The sequence below is a fragment of the Balaenoptera musculus genome, chromosome 3 (assembly GCF_009873245.2).
Source record: "Balaenoptera musculus isolate JJ_BM4_2016_0621 chromosome 3, mBalMus1.pri.v3, whole genome shotgun sequence".
Classification (NCBI taxonomy): Eukaryota; Metazoa; Chordata; class Mammalia; order Artiodactyla; family Balaenopteridae; genus Balaenoptera; species Balaenoptera musculus.
This window is the reverse complement of record NC_045787.1, coordinates 109,928,027-109,954,720: the sequence shown is the minus strand read 5'-3', so window position 1 is coordinate 109,954,720 and position 26,694 is coordinate 109,928,027. Positions and strand designations below refer to the sequence as shown.

The window sequence follows — 26,694 nt, the reverse complement described above, 5'->3', positions numbered from 1 at the left end:
CTTGCAGTGAAAAGATCCGTGAGCAAATGGAAACAAGAGGAGTCTTCCCAGAGATGGTTACAAAGGCAGAACTCTGGGTGCCACGAGTGTTGTCATTGCCATAATGCAAACATGTGCAGCATGAAGGCAAACAGCAAAAGGGACCATGCAGAAATAGAGGTGGCCTTGCTGTTAGAGGTTCAAGAATCACTGGCAATTATTTTTTCCTTTTTCAAAATTTTCTCATAATCCCCATGAAAGGGGAACTTATAGGGCTACCACCTAGTTATTTGCATTGAACAGAAGTTTGCCCAGTGCCTTGGGCTCTTCATAATTTTACGAACAAGTGAGCCACAGGACAGCATAGGGATGAGGGGGTAGGGTTGAGACTCAACCACACTGCCTGGGTCTTACCCCCCTCCTTCCCTCTCCTGTTGTCAGCGAGGGGAGAACACCCGACTACCAAAAGATCCAGGCTCAGAGAAAAGAACACTTTTCTGTGTCAGAGATGGAGCTCTCCCAGGGATACCTTCAGTTCGGGAGGGGGCTGAAATCAGACACACATGCAAGTCTCCAAAGACCTACTCAGGTGGGTACCCATAAAGTAACAAGTCTAGGCAGCCTTGGGGCCCTATCAGCTGCCCCAGTCCCTGCCCCGGAGCAGCCCTGCCTAACGTCCCATTTGTCCACGGGCTCCTAGTGTCGAGGCTGCAGGAAAACCACCCATCCTCTCCCCACCCCACCTGACCAGGGTGCACACATATCATCTCTGTATCACTGCATCCTCTCATCCTGAGCGTGTGCGCATGCACGTGTTGTGGAAGTGCAGAGGCCCCGTGTGCCCGCGGCTCACCCAGGCGTCCAGAGCAGCCCTCACTAAAGATCCGTGCATTTCCTGTGCACCTGGACCCACTGAGATGCATGGCCCCTGCCAGAGCCAATAGACAGAAACCATCTCCAAATGTTGGTCCTTCCTCTGCCATTTGGGGTAAAAATGTAGCAAATGAGCAAGTCAACAGCTTGCCTCCTCACTAAAGTATTGGTAAGTGGAAGACGAACAGTGCTACTCGTTCAGGGATGAATTACACAAGGTTTCCACATTCATCTTGCCAGTGTACCTTGCTCTAACGAAGACACGGTTTTGTTTTCTCTGGTTCTGAGCTGTCTTTGCTCCTGCCCCTCCCCTGTGCACCCCCCTGACCCTCACAGCCTCTCCTCACACGCCTCCTCCTGCCCCTCTCTGGCCACATGAGGGTCCAGCACCTTTTCCCCTTCTGGTCCCACACCCGCCATTGCCTGAGCTTCGAGTGATGCTGCCTCAGGCTCTCCAGCCCCACCTTCCCCTGGGCCGGTCCTTCCCAGCTCTCCTTCCTATCCACTTATCATCTGGTCCCAGCTCTCTGACAATCCCCCTCTGTGAGAGCACTACGTGAGCTGCCAGAGCCAGAGGTGAGGTGACTCGGGCCCTGAGGAAGCCGTGGGTGCCTGAGAGGCAGTGCTAGAGCAGGTACCAGGCACTCTCACGCACCTGGGGCAGATACCCACACTCTTGTGGGCCTGGGGGTGGGGGGTGTAGACGACAATGCAGTGGAGGCCTCAGACATGTCAATAACATAGGTACTTGTACAGTTCTTGCTTTGTGAATAGGATTCAGAGAGGTGAAGTGACTTACCTGAGGTCACACAGCTTGTGAGTGGCATATCCAGTGTCCATACCTAGGGTTTCCTAGAGGAAGACTGCTTCAGGATGGGCCTGGAGGGACAGATGGGATATGAGCAGGGCATGGGGGCAGTGGTACAGAGCGACAGGGTCTGGAGTTTGTACAAAGGTGTTGGTGGCTGGATGTGCTCCATTGGTAGATGAGAACAGGGAAGAAAGGAAGAAGTTTTCCTCCCTGAAAGGACTTCATGACACTTCTCTTACCCCCTCCCTTCTCCTACACACACACACGCACACACTTTCACATAGCAGCTTGACAGAGAGTCCTGGGACCACCAGAAGAGGCTGGTGAGCTTCCTTTGGCTGTGTTCTGGGGTCCGGGAGTCAGTGGCAGAGCCTGCCTAATGTCCAGTAGGAAGCCAGCTTATGGTTAGGGACAGTCACCCTGGCCTTGGCTGAGATCTTAGGTAGTTAATGCAAATGTGATTGAGTTCCTGCACATATTTTCTACATTCCCCTTTAGTGGTTTAGGAGAGAGATGATAGTTAAAGACGCTGTCATCAGAGCGGGGCTGTCTCTCCCTGGCTGGGTGGAAAGAATGTAAGTGGGCTGGTGGTTCCCTGGACAGGAACTTCAGAGGACCTTTGGGGGTCACATACCTGGACTCAATCAGTGGTTCTGAAGCCTGGCCACGCTTCCATCTACCCCAAGAGCTTTTGAAAACAGAGGCCTGGGCCACATCCCAAGAGGGCTAGTAAGACTGAGACCCAAACAACCCTTGCTCAGGGGCATTCTGTACATTTTCGTTGAGTTATCTGAATGAATTATTTTATTCCTGTTTTATGTCCCGGACAAGCCCACATCATCATTTTATTAATGCATCTGCAATTACTGCATAATGATTTCCAGTTTAGTGTGGTCTATGCTATGGGGATGCTTAATCAAATATCTGCATGATGGACCTTTAAGTTCTCTGGGGCCAGAACTGGCCCCATCAATTAAGCTTCAACAAAATGAGTTTTTAGCTCACCTGCAACTGTATTTTTATGTTTCTTTTATGGCTCCCCTGCCTTCTCCTTGTGTCCTTAGAGATACCTGAAAATGTGGTGTGGGGCTGAGATATTTATTAGCAGTGTGCAGAGAACAGGTTTATAATGGTCATTACGAAATATTCAAGTGCCTGCTTTGAAGTAGGATAATTTGTATTTCCATTACAGTCATTTCTTGGGTGCCCTCCCCCCTCGACTACCAGTGCCACCAGAGAGAGGGGTGTCCATCCTGGGCCCTGGGGCCTCCCTGGGATCAAGGCCCTGGAGGTGTTTCCTCTGGAAAGAGATTGAACTCCCAGTAACTTCCCTAGAGCCCACACTCCCCCCAAACGCACAGGTCTTGGCAGTCTGACCCACTAAATGCAGAAAGGATTTCCCGGCCATCCAGAGTCCTCTTCCTCTGTTCCAGGCGAGGGGCCGTCCAGGGCACTGACTCAGACAGCCCCGGGGGACACAGGTGATCAGCCCCCTCGTGCACAAGAGGAAACACGGCTCAGGGTGAGAAGATCTAAGTTTCTAGCAAGCAGGCGCTGCTCGGCTCACACACATACCCAGAGAAGGAGCACGCAGAGATGTGGGCACACCCAGCCCTCCAGCCTGTCCTGTGAATACACGTGACGGAAAATAAAGTAAAAGCGAGAGCTGGAAGGAAGGACTGTCAGGACACTCTGACCCCAGTGCCCGTACGTTCATGCAGTGAGCAGAGCTGCCTCCGCCATCAGTGAAAGGGACAGCAGACCCCAGATGGCCCAGGCCAGCTCCCGGACACGGGCAGGGCTCGCAGCCAGAGCGCCTCGTGCTCACTCGGGCCTACTTGCCGCCGTTCCTCTTCTCCTGCCCCGACTCATGTGAAGGAGGTGGTTTCACTAGAGGAAGGTTCCAGGTGGAGGTGGAAGGAAGGCCTGTGGGCATGGAATATCCATGTTTAGCTAACCCAACGGCTCTTCTATGGCATCCTGGGTCAGAAGGAAACTTAGAGGCCATGTGTGTCTCAGTAGAAGGGACTCTGGACAGAAGTCATTTGCCTGTTCTCATTTGGTCACTCCTTCGTTTCTTTGGCGTGTGCTTGCTGAACACTAATCACGTGCCAGGACCCCCACTGGCTCTCAGGCCATGACGGGAGGGGTGTGATGGACAAGCCGAGGAAGCAGAGAGAATAAATGCTCTGAAGGGGGTGCCCAGGGCACTCTGAGGACACACAGGGGGAGCGTGAACCCAGCCAGAGCGCTCAGGGCAGTGATACGCAGGGGAAGCTGTGTGCCAGCTAAGACCCAGAGATGGTGAGGGGTCTGCTAAGACGGGCACGGTGTGGCGATGGTGCCATGGCCCACGGGTGACGCCAGGCTGGTTTTGCGGTACTGGAGGCGGCTCAGGTTCCCTGGGGTGAGTGTGCACCGTGGGAGGAGGTGAGCCTGGAGAAGGGGCCAGGCCAGCTGGAGAAGGTGTTTCAGGCCAAGGGGAGCAGCTTGGCTCTACCGTGAGGACGGTGGGGTGCCCCCCACAGATTCCTCCAGCGCTGAGTGGATGGGGTCAGTGGGAGCGAGATTGGAGCCACGGGCTAGCCAGGGCGGAGGGGTCATCCAAGTCATGTTCGTGGTTTCCTTGAACTAGAGTGGAGGCTTTAGGAGTGGGGAAAACTGGCACCGTGAAGAAACTCTCAGGAGGCAGGAGTGGCCTGAGCCAGGACTGATGGGCTGGGGATGGCGGGGTGTCGAGGGTAACCTCAGGCGTGTGGTTGGGCAGCTGAGGGCTTTGGTGGAGGGGCCACTGGCTGGGGTTAGGAGGTAAAAGAAGGAGCAGTCTCGATGGTAAGTTCACTTTGGGCCGTGATGAGGCAGGAGCCTGCGGGACAACATGGAGAGATGTCAGGCCAGCAGTGGCGTGTGAGGTCTGGAGCTCAGGAGAGGGTCTGGGCAGGACAGTGAGTGGAGACCTCTCCAGCCTTCCCCAGCTCCAGCCCTTGATCAAAGGGACTGAGCGTCTACTGGGGAGCAGCTAGAGGCTCCCCCCAGCTCACGTCACTCCAGTCCCCAAAGAACCAAAGCTTCTGGAAACCTGGAAGGCACAGGAGCAGGAGAAACAGTCAAAATACCCCAGCGATGATCAGGTGTGGAAGGGCCTGCAGAGACCAGGGCGGGAAGATGGAGCATGGACAGAGGCCAGAACCGGGGGCCACGCTCACGCCCTGCTCAGAGGAGCTGGTCCAGAGAGGGGCACTGGCATGGGCAGGTCAGCACACCCCACTGGGGCCTCCGAGAGCCGAGTGTGATGTGGGCAGGGCCAGTGAATGGCCCAAGCTGCCCCATCCCTGGGCAGATAGCGGCTTCCAGCGCACACAGGGCGGTCTGGGCCAGAGCAGAGGTAGTAAGGATAAACCAGGCCCCTCCAGAGACATGGCTCAACCAGTACTCGCTCATGACCTGCCCAAGGAGGTGACCGGCTCCATCCAGCCCCCGCTCCCAAGCTCACCTCCTGGGTGAGCCAGGAGACCAACACACCCAGAGACCCAGCCTCACACTTGTACACACCTGTGATACACAACACTCCCAGAAGTCCACTGGCAGGTGCCCTCCACACACATACGAACCACTGCAGCACCGTCATCTGGAGCCACACAGGTACAAGTGACTTGTGGGCGAGAGGCATGACTGTTTTCAATACTAAATCTCCATTTCTGCAAGCAGTGTCCCCCAGGATGCTCACTACATATCACTTAAAAGCTAAATCAACTCCACTGAGCTAGCTGACCTTGGGAAGAATGCTTCTCCAGCTCTTAGGTTTGCTTTCTGATGAATAGGATGATGATCCTTCACTCCTTGGTGCATCTTTAAAGCTCTGAGAGGGGTGCAGCTCTAACATGCAGCCTGAAACTTGGAGACGAGAGCCGGGAGAAGAATCTCCCAAGACAGGGGCAGCATTTTAAATGTAATTATCACTGGTGTTCCGACACCGCAGCCCCAGCTTTCAAGCCGACAGACTCCCTCCTTTCATATTTACTTTTAGTCCCACACTTTTTCCTGTGATCCATTAATTCTACTAAGTCATTTAAAAGCTAGGGTCATGGCCATTTGCTCAGGTGGATGTGATCCAGATAAGGGAATCCAGATCCCCTCCTTGAAGATGCCCTAGGCTCCAGTTCCGCACTAAAGCACCCCAAATTAGCAGGCAGAGCCGGCCACCGCCAGTTTACCTCATCTCCTTTTTTTTTTTTTTAACATCTTTATTGGAGTATAATTGCTTTACAATGGTGTGTTAGTTTCTGCTTTATAAAAAAGTGAATCAGTTATACAGATACATATGTCCCCATATTTCCTCCCTCTTGTGTCTCCCTCCCTCCCACCCTCCCTATCCCACCCCTCTAGGTGAACACAAAGCACGGAGCTGATCTCCCTGTGCTATGCGGCTGCTTCCCACTAGCTATCTATTTTACGTTTGGTAGTGTATATATGTCTGTGCCACTCTCTCACTTTGTCCCAGCTTACCCTTCCCCCTCCACGTGTCTTCAAGTACATTCTCTAGTAGGTCTGTGTCTTTATTCCCATCTTGCCCCTAGGTTCTTCAGAACTTTTTTTTTTATTATTCCATATATGTGTGTTAGCATACTGTATTTGTTTTTCTCTTTCTGACTTACTTCACTCTGTATGACAGACTCTAGGTCCATCCACCTCACTACAAATAACTCAATTTCGTTTCTTTTTATGGCTGAGTAATATTCCATTGTATATATGTGCCACATCTTCTTTATCCATTCATCTGTTGATGGACACTTAGGTTGCTTCCATGTCCTGGCTATTGTAAATAGAGCTGCAATGAACATTGTGGTACATGACTCTTTTTGAATTATGGTTTTCCCAGGGTATATGCACAGTAGTGGGATTGCTGGGTCGTATGGTAGTTCTATTTTTAGTTTTTTAAGGAACCTCCATACTGTTCTCCATAGTGTCTGTATCAATTTACATTCCCACCAACAGTGCAAGAGTGTTCCCTTTTCTCCACACCCTCTCCAGCATTTATTGTTTGTAGATTTTTTGATGATGGCCATTCTGACCGGTGTGAGATGATATCTCATTGTAGTTTTGATTTGCATTTCTCTAATGATTAATGATGTTGAGCATCCTTTCATGTGTTTGTTGGCAATCTGTATATCTTCTTTGGAGAAATGTCTATTTAGGCCTTCTGCCCATTTTTGGTTTGGGTTGTTTCTTTTTTTAATATTGAGCTGCATGAGCTGCTTGTAAATTTTGGAGATTAATCCTTTGTCAGTTGCTTCATTTGCAAATATTTTCTCCCATTATGAGGGTTGCCTTTTGGTCTTGTTTATGGTTTCCTTTGCTGTGCAAAAGCTTTTAAGTTTCATGAGGTCCCATTTGCTTATTTTTGTTTTTATTTCCATTTCTCTAGGAAGTGGGTCAAAAAGGATCTTGCTGTGATTTAGGTCACAGAGTGTTCGGCCTATGTTTTCCTCTAAAAGTTTGATAGTGTCTGGCCTTACATTTAGGTCTTTAATCCATTTTGAGTTTATTTTTGTGTATGGTGTTAGGGAGTGTTCTAATTTCATTCTTTTACATGTAGCTCTCCAGTTTTCCCAGCACCACTTATCGAAGAGGCTGTCTTTTCTCCACTGTATGTTCTTGCCTCCTTTATCAAAGATAAGGTGACCATATATGCGTGGGTTTATCTCTGGGCTTTCTATCCTGTTCCATTGATCAATATTCCTGTTTTTGTGCCAGTACCATACTGTCTTGATTACTGTAGCTTTGTAGTATAGTCTGAAGTCAGGGAGCCTGATTCCTCCAGCTCTGTTTTTGTTTCTCAAGATTGCTTTGGCTATTCGGGGTCTTTTTTGTTTCCATACAGATTGTGAAATTTTTTGTTCTACTTCTGTGAAAACTGCCAGTGGTAGTTTGATAGGGATTGCATTGAATCTGTAGATTGCTTTGGGTAGTAGAGTCATTTTCACAATGTTGATTCTTCCAATCCAAGAACATGGTATATCTCTCCATCTATTTGTATCATCTTTAATTTCTTTCATCAGTGTCTTATAATTTTCTGCATACAGGTCTTTTGTCTCCTTAGGTAAGTTTATTCCTAGATATTTTATTCTTTTTGTTGCCATGGTAAATGGGAGTGTTTTCTTAATTTCACTTTCAGATTTTTCATCATTAGTGTACAGGAATGCAAGAGATTTCTGTGCATTAATTTTGTATCCTACTACTTTACCACATTCTTTGATTAGCTCTAGTAGTTTTCTGGTAGCATCTTTAGGATTCTCTATGTATAGTATCATGTCATCTGCAAACAGTGACAGCTTTACTTCTTCTTTTCCAATTTGTATTCCTTTTATTTCTTTGTCTTCTCTGATTGCTGTGGCTAACACTTCCAAAACTATGTTGAATAATAGTGGTGAGAGTGGGCAACCTTGTCTTGTTCCTGATCTTAGTGGAAATGGTTTCAGTTTTTCACCATTTAGGATGATGTTGGCTGTGGGTTTGTCATATAAGGCGTTTATTATGTTGAGGTAAGTTCCCTCTATGCCTACTTTCTGGAGGGTTTTTATCATAAATGGGTGTTGAATTTTGTCGAAAGCTTTCTCTGCATCTATTGAGATGATCATATGGTTTTTCTCCTTCAATTTGTTAATATGGTGTATCACATTGATTGATTTGCGTGTATTGAAGAATCCTTGCATTCCTGGGATAAACCCCACTTGATCATGTTGTGTGATTCTTTTAATGTGCTGTTGGATTCTGTTTGCTAGTATTTTGTTGAGGATTTTTGCATCTATGTTCATCAGTGATATTGGCCTGTAGTTTTCTTTCTTTGTGACATCTTTGTCTGGTTTTGGTATCAGGGTGATGGTGGCCTCGTAGAATGAGTTGGGGAGTGTTCCTCCCTCTGCAATATTTTGGAAGAGTTTGAGAAGGATAGGTGTTAGCTCTTCTCTAAATGTTTGATAGAATTCGCCTGTGAAGCCACGTGGTCCTGGGCTTTTGTTTGCTGGAAGATTTTTAATCACAGTTTCAATTTCAGTGCTTGTGATTGGTCTGTTCATATTTTCTATTTCTTCCTGGTTCAGTCTCAGAAGGTTGTGCATTTCTAAGAATTTGTCCATTTCTTCCAGGTTGTCCATTTTATTGGCATAGAGTTGCTTGTAGTAATCTCTCATGATCGTTTGTATTTCTGCAGTGTCAGTGGTTACTTCTCCTTTTTCATTTCTAATTCTATTGATTTGAGTCTTCTCCCTTTTTTTCTTGATGAGTCTGGCTAATGGTTTATCAATTTTGTTTATCTTCTCAAAGAACCAGCTTTTAGTTTTATTGATCTTTGCTATCGTTTCCTTCATATCTTTTCCATTTATTTCTGATCTGATCTTTATGATTTCTTTCCTTCAGCTAACTGTGGGGTTTTTTTGTTCTTTCTCTAATTGCTTTAGGTGTAAGGTTAGGTTGTTTATTTGAGATGTTTCTTGTTTCTTAAGGTAGGATTGTATTGCTATAAACTTCCCTCTTAGAACCGCTTTTGCTGCATCCTTTAGGTTTTGGGTCATCGTGTTTTCATTGTCATTTGTTTCTAGTTACTTTTTGATTTCCTCTTTGATTTCTTCAGTGATCTCTGGTTATTAAGTAGTGTATTGTTTAGCCTCCATGTGTTTGTATTTTTTACAGATCTTTTCCTGTAATTGATATCTAATCTCATAGCGTTGTGGTCAGAAAAGATACTTGAAACGATTTCAATTTTCTTAAATTTACCAAGGCTTGATTTGTGACCCAAGATATGATCTATCCTGGAGAATGTTCCATGAGCACTTGAGAAGAATGTGTATTCTGTTGTTTCTGGATGGAATGTCCTGCTTGTAAATTTGACAGGACATGGTTAAAGGAGCAGCTGCCAGTTTGGCAGTTGTTTAATGTATCATTTAAAGCTTGTGTTTCCTTATTTATTTTCATTTTGGATGATCTGTCCATTGGTGAAAGTGGGGTGTTAAAGTCCCCTACTATGATTGTGTTACTGTCGATTTCCCCTTTTATGGCTGTTAGTATTTGCCTTATGTATTGAGGTGCTCCTATGTTGGGTGCATAAATATTTACAATTCTTACATCTTCTTCTTGGATTGATCCCTTGATCATTATGTAGTGTCCTTCTTTGTCTCTTGTAATAGTCTTTGCTTTAAAGTCTATTTTGTCTGATATGAGAATTGCTACTCCAGCTTTCTTTTGATTTCCATTTGCATGGAATATCTTTTTCCATTCCCTCAATTTCAATCTGTATCTGTCCCTAGGTCTGAAATGGGTCTCTTGTAAACAGCATATATACGGGTCTTGTTTTTGTATCCATTCAGCCAGTCTGTGTCTTTTGGTTGGAGCATTTAATCCATTTACATTTAAAGTAATTATCAATATGTATGTTCCTATTACCATTTTCTTAATTGTTTTGGGTTTGTTATTGTAGGTGTTTTCCTTCTCTTGTGTTTCCTGCCTAGAGAAGTTCCTTTAGCATTTGTTGTAAAGCTGGTTTGGTGGTGCTGAATTCTCTTAGCTTTTCCTTGTCTGTAAAGGTTTTAATTTCTCCATCAAATCTGAATGAGATCCTTGCTGGGTAGAGTAATCTTGGTTGTAGGTTTTTCTCCTTCATCACTTTGAATATATCCTGCCACTCCCTTCTGGCTTGCAGAGTTTCTGCTGAAAGATCAGTTGTTAACCTTATGGGTATTCCCTTGTGTGTTATTTGTTGTTTTTCCCTTGCTGCTTTTAATATTTTTTCTTTGTATTTATTTTTGATAGTTCGATTAATATGTGTCTTGGCATGTTTCTCCTTGGATTTTTCCTGTATAGGACTCTCTGTGCTTCCTGGGCTTGATTAACTATTTCCTTTCCCATATTAGGGAAGTTTTCAACTATAATCTCTTCAAATATTTTCTCAGTCCCTTTCTTTTTCTCTCCTTCTTCTGGGACCCCTGTAATTCGAATGTTGGTGCATTTAATGTTGTCCCAGAGGTCTCTGAGACTGTCCTCAGTTCTTTTAATTCTTTTTTCTTTATTCTGCTCTGCAGTAGTTATTTCCACCATTTTATCTTCCAGGTCACTTATCCGTTCTTCTGCCTCAGTTATTCTGCTATTGATCCCTTCTAGAGAATTTTTAATTTCATTTATTATGTTGTTCATCACTGTTTGTTTGCCCTTTAGTTCTTCTAGATCCTTGTTAAACGTTTCTTGTATTTTCTCCATTCTATTTCCAAGATTTTGGATCATCTTTACTATCATTATTCTGAATTCTTTTTCATATAGACTGCCTATTTCCTCTTCATTTGTTAGGTCTGGTTGGTTTTTGCCTTGCCCCTTCATCTGCTGTGTGTTTCTCTGTCTTCTCATTTTGCTTAACTTACTGTGTTTGGGGTCTCCTTTTCGCAGGCTGCAGGTTCGTAGTTCCCATTGTTTATGGTGTCTGTCCCCAGTGGGTAAGTTTGGTTCAGTGGGTTGTGTAGGCTTCCTGGTGGAGGGGACTAGTGCCTGTGTTCTGGTGGATGAGGCTGGATCTTGTCTTTCTGGTGGGCAGGTCCACGTCTGGTGGTGTGTTTTGGGGGGTCTGTGACCTTATTATGGTTTTAGGCAGCCTCTCTGCTAATGGATGGGGTTGTGTTCCTGTCTTGCTAGTTCTTTGGCGTAGGGTGTCCAGCACTGTAGCTTGCTGGTCGTTGAGTGGAGCTGGGTGTTGAGATGGAGATCTCTGGTAGATTTTTGCCATTTGATATTACGTGGAGCTGGGAGGTCTCTTGTGGACCATGTCCTGAACTTGGCTCTCCTACCTCAGAGGCACAGCCCTGATGCCTGGCTGGAGCACCAAGAGCTTGTCATCCACATGACTCAGAATAAAAAGGAGAAAAGAAAGAAAGAATAAGATAAAATAAAATAAAATAAAGTTATTAAAATAAAAAATAATTATTAAAAAAAATATTTTAAGTAATAGAAAGAAAGAAGAGAGCAACCAAACCAAAAAACAAATCCACCAATGATAACAAGTGCCAAAAACTATACTAAAAAAAAAAAAAAAAGGACAGACAGAACCCTAGGACAAATGGTAAAAGCAAAGCTATACAGACAAAATCAGTCACAGAAGCATACACATACACACTCACAAAAAGAGAAAAAGGGAAAAATATATATATATCTTTGCTCCCAAAGTCCACCTTCTCAATTTGGGATGATTCGTTGTCTATTCAGGTATTCCACAGATGCAGGGTACATCAAGTTGATTGTGGAGATTTAATCTGCTGCTCCTGAGGCTGCTGGGAGAGATTTCCCTTTCTCTTCTTTGTTCGCACAGCTCCCGAGGTTCAGCTTTGGATTTGGACCCGCCTCCGCGTGTAGGTCGCCTGAGGGCATCTGTTCTTCACTCAGACAGGACGGGGTTAAAGGAGCAGCTGATTCAGGGGCTCTGGCTCACTCAGGCCGGGGGGAGGGAGGGGTACAGATGAGGGGCGAGCCTGCGGCAGCAGAGGTCGGCGTGACGTTGCACCAGCCCAAGGCGCACCGTGTGTTCTCCCAGGGAAGTTGTCCCTGGATCACGGGAGCCTGGCTGTGGCGAGCTGCACCGGCTCCCAGGAGGGGCGGTGTGGAGAGTGACCTGTGCTTGCACACAGGCTTCTTGGTGGCTGCAGCAGCAGTCTTAGCGTCTCATGCCCGTCTCTGGGGTCCGTGCTGATAGGCGCGGCTCGTGCCCGTCTCTGGAGCTCCATTAAGCGGCGATCTTAATCCCCTCTCCTCACGCACCAGGAAACAGAAGAGGCAAGAAAAAGTCTCTTGCCTGTTCGGCAGCTCCAGACCTTTTCCCGGACTCCCTCCCGGATAGCTGTGGCGCACTAGCCCCCCTTCAGGCTGTGTTCACGCCGCCAACCCGTCCTCTCCCTGCGATCCGACAGAAGCCCGAGCCTCAGCTCCCAGCCCCGCCCGCCCCGGCGGGTGAGCAGACAAGCCTCTTGGGCTGGTGAGTGCTGGTCGGCACCGATCCTCCATGCGGGAATCTCTCCGCTTTGCCCTCCGCACCCCTGTGGCTGTGCTCTCCTCCGTGGCTCCGAAGCTTCCCCCCTCCGCCACCCGCAGTCTCCGCCCGTGAAGGGGCTTCCTAGTGTGTGGAATCCTTTCCTCCTTCACAGCTCCCTCCCACTGGTGCAGGTCCCGTCCCTATTCTTTTGTCTCTGTTTTTTCTTTTTTCTTTTGCCCTACCCAGGTACGTGGGGAGTTTCTTACCTTTTGGGAGGTCTGAGGTCTTCTGCCAGCGGTCAGTAGGTGTTCTGTAGGAGTTGTTCCCCATGTAGATGTATTTCTGATGTATTTGTGGGGAGGAAGGTGATCTCCCAACCTTACTCTTCCGCTGTCTTGAGGCTCCTCCCCTCATCACGTTTTAAAGACAGGTAAAACGTGTGCACAAATTAGTTGCACAGGATTCTTTACAGCAGTCTTCTTAGTTGGAAAATGTACCTTTGGCTCTGTCATTTGGGTCACAGGGAGAGAAGCGCCCACCCATAATGCAGGCATGATTTCCCTGGGTGGGCGGCTTGTGTGCTGAGCCGGTGCAGCTGGTCCGGAGGTGGGACTGGGCATGCCCATCCCAGCGCTGCGCTCCTGGAAGGGCAGGTGGGAGGCGCTGGGCCTTGCCGGGAGGACGCTGCCCGGAGTTGAGCACCAGGCCTGCAGCCCCTCACCCCGCCGCCCTGAGTGAGACCTGCCCCGGCGCAGGAGGGAAGGATGCAGCCCAGCCGTGCTGCTCAGCTTTCCGTGTCCTAGGGCTTGGCCTCCTGGAGAGCAGGGCCTGTGCCTTGTCCCCTCTCTGCTCCACTGCCTGGCCCAGCGCTGGCACACCTACACCCCAAGTGCAGCAAGGAGTCAGTGCATGTCTATTGAATGCACGCGGACAGAACCTAAGAGCTGTTCAGGGCTGGCTGTGCTCTTTCCCCGCACCCACACCCATCCCTCCTCCCCAGCTAGACAGCTTCGCTGGGGAGGATGGGCTGCCACCTGGGTTTTTGGATTCAGAGCTCTTCACCCAGTGCCCCTTTGGCCTACATTCGTGCTGAGATGTAGAGTTACGGTAAGCCCGGCGGTAATTCATGTGCTCTTGAATTCAGATCGGGGATGAGTGACGAGGTTGCCCACCTGCCAAGCCAGATGTCCAGAATGGTTGTAAATTATCTCCCACTGTGGAGTGAACTGCCTCTGCTCCCCTGGTGTAAATTATCTGAACGTCACGTTGCTTAGGACCGATTAGTCCGTCCCCAGGGATGGAGCATCCCGCATGGGCGTGGTGGGTGCCAGAAGTGCAGAGAGGGCTCACAGCCTTCCCGCCCCTGCGGCTGCCACTGCGGCACATCAGGCCGTCTGCTTGGCAGGCGTGCACCACCCACTGGAAAACGAGTGAATGCTGGAAGTCAGGTGCAGGGTCTGGACCTTGGTTGCCACAGAAAAGGGGAGGGGAGCTGGCCAGGGACAGCTTTCCAGGAGGAGACTTGAGCTGTGCCCAGCAGGGCAGGCCAGGCCCTTGGTGGGAGGAGCGTAGGAAGAGGAGGGTGCAGCTGGGCCCGCTGTGCCGTCGTCATGGAAAGCGAGTCGGGCACAATTGGACCATTAGGTGAGATTGCAGAAGGGTCCATCTCCATCCCCTCTGAGCAGGGGACCCTTGATGCTCATTTCTGGGCCGCATGAGCCAAACAGCAGGGCCGTGGAGGTCAGTCCTAGCTGGGCCTGAGTCCTCACGTCAGTCCTCACCAACACGGGAGCCAGTTCTGTGAGAGGTTTCCCAGGCCTTCCCCAAGCCCTGTGGCTCAGGGCGCTCACTGAGAATAGCCTGACTCCGCAGCAATACCTCTGGGTCAAGAGCCGCCCACTGCCAGCCAGGCCCGTGATGTGAGCCAGAGCTCACAGGAGGGCGCCTCGGAGCCTCGCGCACAGAGCCCGTGAGGGGTTGTCCCAGCTGCTGGTTTGAAGTCGGAACAGAGTGTGGGGTTGAGGCCGGGACGCCCCAGACAGTGGGGATCCCCTGACCTCGGCCTCTTCCATTCCTTCTCCTAAGGCTCCTCTGCAAACCCCACCCCTCTCCCACCCCCTCCTCAGAGACCCAGGCCTGAGACCCTAACAGGGAACACCTCCAGGGAAGGTGGGCATCCCGGCGCTCAGGCTGGTGTGTGGGCCGGAGCCATGCCCGCAGACAGAGCCTGAGGGACCAGGCAGGCGGCTGCTACTCCACATCACAGACCCCCTCCTGTGAAGCCCCGCTCCCGGTCTGTGTACCCAGGCCGGTGCCTGACCAAGGACAAAGACCCTACCCAAGGCAACTGATGTTGAGAGCCATCAGATTGCCTCTTTTAAATAAGCATATTGCAGTATAACACATACAGAAAATGAATAAATCAGGAGTGTACAGCTCAATGAATTTTCACAAAGAACACACCTCCTGACCAGCACCCGGAAGTGCCCCACTATGCTCCATTCAAGTCCCCGTCCAAGTGTCACCCTATTCACGTTGCCTTTTGAAAGAGGAAAAGATGACAAACCAGATCAGGGACAAAAGCCAACACTGTCACTTAGAGGAGGCCCCAGGAAGAGAGGGTATACCGAGAAAGAAAGCACAGGCCAGAGGGTTAAGAAAAGCTTCACGGGAGTGTGGAAGAAAATGATCCAGTGAGTTTGGCAGGCACAGGCCGACTGTGATGTGTCATTGCACTTAGAATACAAAACAACGGCCTAGGAATTTACTAGTATGGGTTACAATATCAACTCCAAACTCGGACCCTTTCTAGGCTCTACACCCAAAGGAGGAGAGACTATTGAAGGGAAGCAGTAAAAATTCTTAGTGGAGTAGAAAATAGAGATCTGTTGGCTCTTCCTGCCACTGGTGATGCCCTGGGACCTGGGTGGGGCCTGGACCTTCTAATGACCCAGAGGTCCGACACAGGGCATTGAAGGCCCCTCCCAGGTCAGGCCGGGTCCAGTTCACTCCACCCTTCCCAAGAGCAGCTCTGAGCCAAGGCTGCTGGCAGAAAAAGGCCAGACCTGCCAGTGTGTTGGTGATAATAAGATTTGCCCAGGAATAGGCCCTCATGTCTGGGCAAGGTTTCTACATCCTCCTCATGCTACAGAAAATCCCATCTCTCTCCATCACAGTCTCCTTCATCCTTCCCCACAGGCTTATTTATGTCTCGTGGGGTTTCTTTACAGGAGCCAGAAGGCTGAAGTTAGAAGAGAAGGGAGGCGGGGCTGGGGCAGGAAAGGCTCCCAAGGGTGTGGGCACAAAATGCCAGGCAGGCAATAGCCCAGCTCCATCACCAACACCCTGGGCCCCAAGACAGACCCCTTAGTGTTCCTTGGCCTCGGTTTCCATGTCAATACAATGAGGAGTCTGGACTACGTCATACCAAGGCCTTTACCCTCTGCTATTAGGATCTGCGGCCTATGATTTGTGCTGGGCAGCCTGCGTAGGGGTCTCTAAAAGGTGAACAGGGCTGGGGGACGAGGCTGGGGCTGAGTCGCTGGTACAGGATCAGTGTCACTGGGCTGCGCCCCTGAATCTGCAGCTGTGTGTGTGCGTGTGTGTCTGTCTACAGGTATAAGGACTTTTCATCCAGTGTCCTCTGTGCACCTGGCCCTGGGTGGCATGCTGAGGGCCTACAAAAAAATGAAAGAGCGTCTCATCCCCACGCTCTTGAAAATCTCACCAGGACACTATACTCATTAAACAGCACCATTAGCGGGAAAAACACAAATCAAGGCAAGAGTAGGATAAGCTTATTTGATTGATGGCTCCCATTTTTACTAGGGGCCATTAGCATCATTAAGTGGTGGGTTTTGAGCCTCAGCAGGTGGTTTCTCAGATTTGCCCTTCTCCATGGAAAGTTCTTTATGAAATTTTTACCCACCTTTTTCAAAGCCCAACTCAAAAGAAGGCAGGTGAGCATCCCCTGAGGCTGAGGCACAGCGCGCTAGTCCTGTGACACATGCAGGCTGCACCCCATCCGCAGGGGTGCACACAGGGCACCTGCCACAACCTCAGGTGTGAAGAGCATCGAGCTGTGGGGCACTGGCCCCCCTTGGTCCACCCCCAGGTGTGCTCCGGGCTGTATACATTGTCCTCGGGAGAATCCTGGAGGGTCCCTGTCACGCCCATCTCCTGTGGGTGCTGAGCCCTCTTAAAACTCCTGAATCCATTTTCCTCCCAGATAAGGCAACGAGGAGGCCATTCTTGGGATGGGAGACCTTATGATTAAGGAGAGCAAGGCGCAGGCCAAGCAATTTCCCAGCGTGTGACTCTAATGAGAGTCAGTGCATTGGCAAATCCCACAGCGGTGTTTGGGAAGCGAACAGAGCAGACGGTGATGCGGCTGAGCTGTGTCTGGAATAACTCAATTTGCTGGAGGGGAGGGGCTTTCTGAGCAGCAGAGGAGCCGTACCCCGGACTCCTCTTCAGTCCCACTGCCCTCCTCCTTCACTGTCAGCCCCCGGCTCCTCATTGCCAGGCTCTGGGTCTGGACACGGAGCCAGGACCGCTGTGGCCAGCCCATCAGCTCAGACACATCTGGCCTGGAGCTGACTTTCACGGAGACAAGAGTTTCTGGGGCTCTCTCCGCAGGCTGCCTGCATTTTGATAGGTTTCCAGTGTGGATAATCCCCAGAACAGAGGTGTAGATGCATAGAGGGAGAGACTTCTATTTCTTCTCCGGCAGCTCAAGCACGGGAAATACTCCAAAGCTATCCCCGAAAAGCTGTTGTTCTCTCTCAGAGTTGTTATGGAGTTTTGTTTTCCTTTGTTTTGACCTGGGATTTACCGTCAATCATACAAGTCAGAGAGGTTCAGATAAATCTTCAAACCTCAAGAAACTTCTCCAAGTCATCTCGGGTCTAAAAACCTCTGTTCAGGTAATTCTCTCTGAAATACCATTTCCTGCCAAGGCCACATAAAGACATGAATCCCCAGCTTAGAGCAGACCCTGGCTTCTGAGAACATTCTCAGGCAGTTTTCCTCTAATACTTTTCCTTCTAAAGTAAATGTCCCCACGATCCCAGCTAAGCTTCTGCTGGGGGAAAGGGGGACCCCATTCCCATCTGGGCAGTTCTTTCCTGGAGACCCTAGTTCCATGGCATTGATTTGCAGTCCACGCACCCCGCATGCCAGAGAAGGAGCGTCTCTGCTTGCTGTCTTAAAAGCCAGTGGCTCTCTGGCTTACTCAGAAGGTGAGGATTACTGCATCTGAGCAGACACCCCCAGACAACACGGAGGAGAGAAAAACACCACGGGCCATGCCAGGCGTGTGAGACACGGGCTCAGAATACTCCCCATCCCGGTCTCTTCACCTGTGGGCCCAGAGTGCACAGTCCCTGCCCAGGGGACGTCCCAGAAGAAAAGAGCCAGGAAAGAGCCCAGTTCTGGAGAAAGGGGGAGGGAGGCAGGTCCCTGCCCCCTGGTGGTGCCCATGCGGGGCCCCTCGTCCCCAGCGGGGTGGGCACAGAGATGAAGCCCGGTCCTCAGGGGCTGCTGCTAGCCTCCTTCCTAGGGCCAGACAGCGCCACAGCCCAAGGTGTGGCCCTGCACCTTCTGCCTCCCTGTGCTTGGCCTTTGCAGGCTGGGCTTGCACACAGGTACACGTGTACACGGCATAGCCATGGGGCTGCACGCACACACTCAGGTACACTCCTGCACTGTTCCCACTGTCCTTTAAAATCCCAGAACCAAGGAGTGTCAAAAGAAGTAAGGCCACTACCTCACAGCCATTGGGATGGCTACTAACAGTAAAACAGAAAATAATAAATGTTCGCAGGGATGTGGAGAAATTAGAACCCTTGGGAACTGGTAGTGGGAATGTCAAATGGTGCAGCTGCTGTGGAAAACAGTATGGAGGTCCCTCAAAAAATTTAAAATACAACTACCATATGATCCAGCAATTCTACTTCTGGAATCATATCCAAATTCCACTTCTGAGTGTTTATGCAAAAGAATTGAAAGCAGGGTCTTGAAGAGACATTTATACACCCATGTTCATAGCAGCATTATTCGCAGTAGCTAAAACCGGGAAGCAAGTCAGTGTCCATCAGCCAATGAATGGATAAGCAAAATGTGGTGTATACGTACAATGGAATATATTCAGCCTTAAAAAGGAAGGAAGTTCTGACACATGCTACAACATGGATGAATCTTGAGGACATTACGTGAAGTTAAAGAAGCCGGTCACAAAAAGACAAGTACTGTATGATTCCACTTATTTGAGATACTCAGAGGAGTCGAAGTCATAGAGACAGAAAAAAGAATGGTGGTTGCAGGGGCTGAAGGAGGAGGAATGGGGGACTGTTGTTTAATGGGAACAAAGTTTCAGTTTTACGTATGGAAAGAGTTTTGGAGATGGGTGGTGGTGAGAGTCGCACAATATTCTGAATATCACCGAGCTGTACACTTAAAAATGGTTAAAATGGTAAATTTTATACTATGTGTGTCTTACCACAATAAAAAAGTTGGGGGAAAAAATCAGATTTTAGGTGTTCACATAGATGACTTGCTTTAACCCTGTCAGACCCAAAGCCACCTTTTCACAGCAAGTATTCTGTAACATCCCTGTATTATCTTGAATGAATGTGTGTCTTAACCAAACCTGGGATATAAAGGAGAAATACAAGAAAAGTCGTGGGCATACAACATGCCTTTCAGTGTGTAACTGGACACCAGCTACACACACCAACTCACAGTGGTCAGACGTCAGCCCTGCCACGTGGATCCTGCGAACACCACGGCTGCAGATGGAGCCTGTGACGGGCGTGTTAGGTTGACAGTTTGAGTACTCAGGTGACATTGTGTGTGGAGGGGTGATTCTCCAAAATAGTGGACAATCTGTGATAAAGTTGTAAACCAAATTTACAATGTACAGCATAGGTGCCTCCTTGGAAAATCCTTGCCAAACCCTGGCGGGGGGGAAATACTTTATGTGTAACACCATGTTAGGCGTTAGGTCCTAGTAACTGGAGAATAGTAACTGGATCTTTCACTCCACGACTGTCCACTGTGACATTTTGAAAACTTGTACAAGATGCCAGCCCAGCAAATGTTTGTTGGGCAGGACTGTGCTACAGAGAGCAGGATCCCTAAGGTACCTGCCCCCCCCCATTAAGTGCTACTAGGGCCCCCACCAATCATCAGAAACACCCACATGGAATTCCAAAATGCATCCTGGGAACAGCACCGCCCTTCTTGAGATCGTGCCTCTCCCGTGTTGTGACTCCACACAGAGCAAAGTGTTCACTTTGCCTGGATGTAAGCCTCACTCTGGCACCAGGAGCCCTTGTCCCCACCACTCACTGAGCCCACGGTGGCCTCAGACCCTACCACGTCTCTGGGCGAGGTCCCCCTCAGCTCAGTGGCCACTCAAAGACCACGGCGTAGAGAAATGCAAATCAAAACTACAATGCGATATCATCTCACCCCAGTCAGAATGGCCATCATTAAAATCTACAAACAATAAATGCTGGAGAGGATGTGGAGAAAAGGTAACCCTCCTACACTGTTGGTGGGAATGTAAATTGATACAGCTACTATGGAGAACAGTATGGAGGTTCCTTAAAAAACTAAAAATAGAACTACCGTACAACCCAGCAATCCCACTACTGGGCATATACCCTGAGAAAACCATAATTCAAAAAGAGTCATGTACCACAATGTTCATTGCAGCTCTATTTACAATAGCCAGGACATGGAAGCAACCTAAGTGTCCATCGACAGATGAATGGATAAAGAAGATGTGGCACATATATACAGTGGAATATTACTCAGCCATAAAAAGAAATGAAATTGAGTTATGTGTAGTGAGGTGGATGGACCTAGAGTCTGTAATACAGAGTGAAGTAAGTCAGAAAGAGAAAAACAAATACCGTATGCTAACACATATATATGGAATCTAAAAAAAAAAAATGGTCATGAAGAACCTAGGGGCAAGACGGGAATAAAGACGCAGACTTACTAGAGAATGGACTTGAGGACACAGGGAGTGGGACGCATAAGCTGGGACGAAGTGAGAGAGTGGCATGGACATATATACACTACCAAATGAAAGATAGATAGCTAGTGGGAAGCAGCCGCATAGCACAGGGAGATCAGCTCAGTGCTTTGTGACCACCTAGAGGGGTGGGATAGGGAGGGTGGGAGGGAGGGAGACGCAAGAGGGAAGAGATATGGGAACATATGTTTATGTATAACTGATTCACTTTGTTATAAAGCAGAAACTAACACACCATTGTAAAGCAATTATACTCCAATAAAGATGTTAAAAAAAAAAAAACAGAAAAACACGGCGGCCGAAAGCTCAAAGCAGTAACATTTTCTGGACAGTCTGACCCTTGACGAACTAAACGTTTGCAGCCTCAGTAGCAGGACCCTGCCCTTTGGTTAGGTGTTTGGGAAGCCTCCCAGCAATTCTCAAGAACAAAATTGATGGAATCACAGCAAGTGGGCTGGTGCCCACTCTCCTCCCCCTCACGCACTCCAGCTTCCCCACTGCTGGCCGTCCTCTGGTCTGGCACTACTGCTTCTTCTCTTGGTGTGGGTGAGGGCAGGTGGGGAGCAGGCAGGGGCCTGAGCTTCCAGGCCGGAAAGTGGGGGAGTGGAGTCTGTAAGGAGTCAGTGCCCTCCTAGAAAGCATGACTCACTTGGTAGGGAACCTAGTTGTGTGAGGTTCCCACGAACACAAGAGTAAAAACTAAAGTTCTTAATGCCAGGAGGGCTTTAGCATTCATTCAAGTTTTCAAACATTACTCTTTCACTCTGGGGCCACCTGACAGATGCGCCAATCAACCATAAAAAGTGTATGTGGATCCCTCTCCTAGGAATCCAACAAATTTTGCTTTCTCTAATAGGAATAGAAGAGAGGACTGTAAATGTCAAAGAGCAGATTGTATGGCAACATCAATTGAACCAGGCATTGATGAGCAAATGTACCATTTGTCCAGCAAAGCTCTGGGTGGTTTTGTTAATTTAAATTACCTGATGCTGGGGCGAAAACTGAGATGAGGTTTTGTTCGCGAACTCAGGTGCCGGTGGAGGTGTTTACTTCCACCCAGCGTCCGAGCAGCCTTGACCGGCTCTGGTGCAGCAGCTGGGGAAGAAGGTGCGTGGCATGTGTGTTGGGCCAAGCAGGGCAGGAGGCCACGTGGAGCCTTAGATGTGCAGATCCTGTTGTGGGCCCAAAGTGGGTCCTGTACCTTCAACCCAGAACATTCCAAAGAAGCTGGGGTGACAAATAGCACAGTCCAGGGAAAAAAGGAGAGGACACTGACCAAGGACAGTTGGCCAGCCTGAGGCTAGGCCCTCTATGGGGTCTGGGCCGATGAGGGGCTGCTAATGAATGAGTGTTGGGCCTGCGGTTGGTTCTGGGGTTGAGACTAGTACGTGAGAAGGGGAGCCAGCTGGAGCCCAGAGTGATGGTATGGTGGGAGGCCAGCCAGGCACCCCGAACCAAGGGCAGGCAGCAACTCGCCGGCGCCCTCGTGGCCCGTGACAGTGTCCACTGCAGTCCCCACGGCCAGTTCTGTAAGAGACTGAAGACACTCACGCAGGAGATGCAAAGGCGTTGGAGCACAGTCTCGGAGGAGACGGGCAGAGATGAAGACAGGACGAGAGTGTGTGGCTTGGAGCAGACAGAGCACCTCCTTAGAGCCGGGCCTTGGGAGAAAAGTCAGACCTGAAGAGAGGGCCTTCCAGGAAGGGGCACCTGGAAGCAAATCTGCAGGCCGCTTTCTGGCAGGTAGTGGGCGTAGCCAGGAATCGCGGCTCAGGCCACGGCGCAAGCACCTCCGCAGGGGGCCTGAGTGTGGCAGGAGTGACCCATCTGCTCAGAAGTTACCGGCCCCAGGGGACAGCCAGCAGGGAGTCACCAGGTGGCGTGACTTTGAGTACAACTGTTTGTGTCTGTTTGGGGATTGTGAGGAGGCCGTATTGTGTGTGCTTAGCAAGCTCCAGGAATTTTCAGAATTTTGTGGCTTGGTCAACACCATCGGTAAAAGTACATCGTATTAGTGAAAACATATCCTAAAGATAAACCCATTGGTTTTGGCATTTATTGTTAATTGAATTGTCCCAGAAATGGCAGCGGAAAGATTGTTAACGTTCATGCATTTACATCAAGTTAAACATCTGTTCCTCTTAAACTAAACTCCAGTAAAGTTATGGCGGCTCATAAATTAGACCAGGAAGTAAAATGCTTCTTGCTCTTTGCACAGCTTAGCGGTTTCAAAATAGACTTCCGAATGACACATTGCAACGGAGGCCCGTGTAACACAACCATGTTCAGCTGTGATGTTGGTGCCAGACGATTAAGCTGAGTTTTTGCTTTGGTGGTGAAGATCCCAGCTTTGCCTGCAGCAGTGACATTACTTATCAGGCCATCTGGGGACAATGTGAGAACCTGCTGGTGTTTGGGTGGGGCTCAGGGCAGAGCCTACCCATGAGCGGACCCAACAGCCGCCAAGAGGTTGTGGCCACATCCAGTCTCTCCCCTGGACCCTTCTGGGGGTTCTCCCAGGTGAGGGTCTCTGGATCTGAGCCTAGGGGCTGGGCCACCCTGCCAGGTGGAGGAGGACTGGAGTTCAGAGGGTGTGGCTCGAGGGCATGGCTGGCTGCTGTGTGGCTTCTGGAGGGATGGCCTGTGTGCGGCTCGGGAAGGGAGCTGCCCTCCCCCTACAAGTGGGCATCTCAGAGCACGAGCCACCGGCCCCCACCCAGCGCTTCCTTCCTTCCCATCCCCCTGCTCCTTAGCTCACACCCATGCCCAAATGGGATGGCTTCTGCTAACGGCAGAGGAGTTCTTCATGATATCAAGTAACCTCTGTCCTGCAGTCCCCTCTCTCATAAATTTGGGGTTTGCAGGGGACTTCAGAAGTGCAGGGCTGCCCTGGTGAGAGAAGAGCCAGCACCCTGGAGGCCGCTGGGGGCTGGGGTCTTCACAGGGCCCTCAGGATCCCCCTCACCCCGACCCCCCAGTTCTGCCTGTGTATAAAGCTCTCCATGGGAGCTCAGAGGGTCCCCAAGGTCAGCTTTGTGCTCAGTTACTGATTAGAGCCCTGGTATGGGACCAGGCCTTTCCCGAAGTTGTGCGGTGGCCAAATTCACCCTCAGGCCTCCCCACCTGGGCTGCTGCTCCAAGCCTAGCCCCCTCCCCCCCGCCTGGCCTTTTCACAGGGCTGTCCAGGGTGTCCTGACCAGCGGTGGCAGAACCAGAGGACAGACCCTCTCATCCTCCTCCTCTCCAGAGGCAGGTCCCGAAGAGCCGTGTGTGTCCCCACAGGGGCTCAGAGGAGACATCTTCCATGTGACCCAGTGTCCAGCAGGGCAGCAGCCCCTCTGTGGCTCACCACCACCACTCCCAGCCCGGCCATGCTCAACTCTGTGGGGCCCTGTCGCAAGTTTTGGGGTGCCCCTACTAGCGAGGTAGGGCCCATGCCCCCGGCAGTGAGCACAGCTACACGTACCACACGTGCATCTCACGCCCCCCTCCAACCAGGAACGGATATGATGGGTGATGACACGGCCCCCAGCCCTCTCTGGAGTCGCAGACCTCAGTCACTGGGGCTCAGGGCGGCCGGGATCGTCCCCTCCTCAGGGCAGGGCTGTAGCGGCTCTCCGCCAAGATTCCACCTTCGTCCAGCCCACAGGCATTTAATGAGCACCTTCTGCAGGCGGGCGCGTGGGCCAGGTGCTGGCGTCACGCCTGCAACAAGGCAGGGCCCTGGCCTCCAGGGGCTCCCATCTGCCGGGGCAGCCTGACACCAACAGTGTGTGAATAACAGAGAGTGAAGCCTGGGAAAAGGGCAACAACAGAGCAGACGGGGGGCGGGGGGGATGTCGGAGAGGGTGGCAGGCAGAGACGGCCCCTCTCCAGTCTCCCGCACCACCTCGCTTCCTGGTGCCACGGGTCTCCAGCCCACCCCGTCTCCTGCTCCAGGCCACCCCGGCATCTGGGACCTGGGCCTGTCCGGGGCCTCGCCCACATGGCCTGTCTCCCTCTCGGTTAGAATCAGAGCGTCCTGCCGCCTGGCTGTTGCCTCCCACCTCGCCCACCCTGTGCAGCGCCCCTTCCTCATCTCGGGAGCCACCAGCCCCTCCCACACCGGGGACCGGAAGCTTTGCCCGCCGCAGAGTGAAGACCGCCCCTTTGAGGCCCAGGCTGGCAGGGGCACATGTGGCTGATAGAATAGTCTCAGTGTCTCCCTTGCTTCCCTTTGTTTTGCAATAGAAAGCGTGCCTTTGATAGACGTTTAATTCCGGAAGCTGCTACCTGCTTCCTATCTCTCTTTGCTCAAAAAATTAAATGCGGACGTGCCTGTGCTCCTCCTATAATAATCGCCCTCGGAGTGGAAGGACTGTGGCTGGAATGGGAGAACATTAGAATCTTCCAAGAGGGACAATTATTGAGGGAACTAGATTAATGAGGTGTCATAACAACTTAGCCAGATCTGCGACTGACCTTTCTCGTGGAGAACGGGCTTGATAAATGTAGTTCATTACCAAGTTCTGACATGAAAATAGGATCACACTCTGGGCTCCTCGGCAGGCTGATCAATATTTTATCTGCCAAAACAGGCCCGGTCTGTGAGCAGGAGGGGCCCCGCGCACACATGCTGGCAGGAAGCCCGAGGCCAGTGCTGGGGGCTGGCCGAGAGGGGCCAGCGCTGCGGCACAGGGGGCACCCCAGCAAGCGGAGGATGGCTGGGCCCTTCCAAGGGCCTGTTGGGGCTTCTCATCACTGCCAGGCTGGCCGGGACACAAGCCTCCCTCCCTGAAAGGCCCTAGAGCAGAAATGTTCATGGGGATGGGAAGGGAGGGAAGAAGTCTTCACTGATTTTGTGGCCACCTGTGCCAGGCGCTAGGCATCAGTGAAGGGGACAGAGACAAATGCACCAGGCCCCAGCTCACATAGGGCATTGAGCCCATTTCATGCAGAGAAATGGAGAGGAGAAAGCACGCAAGAAGGCACCCAGTAGGCCAACATCGGCTGCAATCAGGCACAGTGAGCTTATGGGTCTGTAGGGGTCTTCCCTGGGACTCTCCAAGTCTCACTAGAAGGCTTTGACCTAGCCTAAGTCACCAAAGAGACCTCAAAATCCCCATATTATAATGACACGAATTTTTCTTTTCCTTGAAAACACCAAGACACAGAGGAAACACTTAAATGACTTTCTAAGCATGTACAAATTATGTTAGTCTGCCTACTCATGAAGCAGGTCCCCTAAGGTCCCAGCTGGGCAGCTCCAGGTGAGCTCATTCAAGGCACAGACCTCAACATCATATACAAACATCCTCCTCTCCAGAGTCCTCTCTGGAAGTCCCACCCTCCCTGGATCAATAGTGAGGAAGTTGACCGTACTGCAGGCTAGGCCACAGAGGCCCAGGCTCAGGGCTCCCAGGACAGGCTGGGCATGGCCATTCTCACCATCATCACGGTCAGCCCCCGCGGGGGCACCAGGGAGGGGTGTTGTGGTCCCCAAGCCTCTGCTGTATCCCCTCCAGGGACCTTCCCTCCAAAGGGGCAGGGTCTGTCCCTGGGACCCAGGCCCACCCCAGACATGTGGGGCACAGAGAATTACGAAGCTGGGGGTGCTACTTTAGATTGGGTGATGTTTCTGCAGTGGCCAATATACAGTGAAGAGTAAGCCGGGCAGAGGTTTGGGTAAAGAACATTGGAGGAATATTCCATTGTATGTATGTACCACATCTTTATCCATTCGTCTGTCGATGGGCACTTAGGTTGCTTCCATGTCCTGGCTATAGTGCTGCAGTGAACATTGGGGTGCATGTGTCTTTTTGAATTATAGTTTTCTCGGGGTATATGCCCAGTAGTGGGATTGCTGGGTCATATGGTAATTCTATATTTCGTTTTTTAAGGAACCTCCATACTGTTCTCCATAGAGGCTGTATCAATTTACATTCTCACCAACAGTGCAAGGGGGTTCCCTTTTCTCCACACCCTCTCCAGCATTTATTGTTTGTA

The 26,694-nt window shown here is 50.3% G+C and overlaps 1 protein-coding gene across 2 annotated transcripts in view; it reads left to right on the top strand.

Moving 5' to 3' along the window:
* FSTL4 (follistatin like 4) overlaps nucleotides 1-26,694 on the top strand; it is a 435,003-nt gene that overhangs the window by 257,809 nt on the left and 150,500 nt on the right. The gene's annotated exons all lie outside the window — the stretch shown is intronic.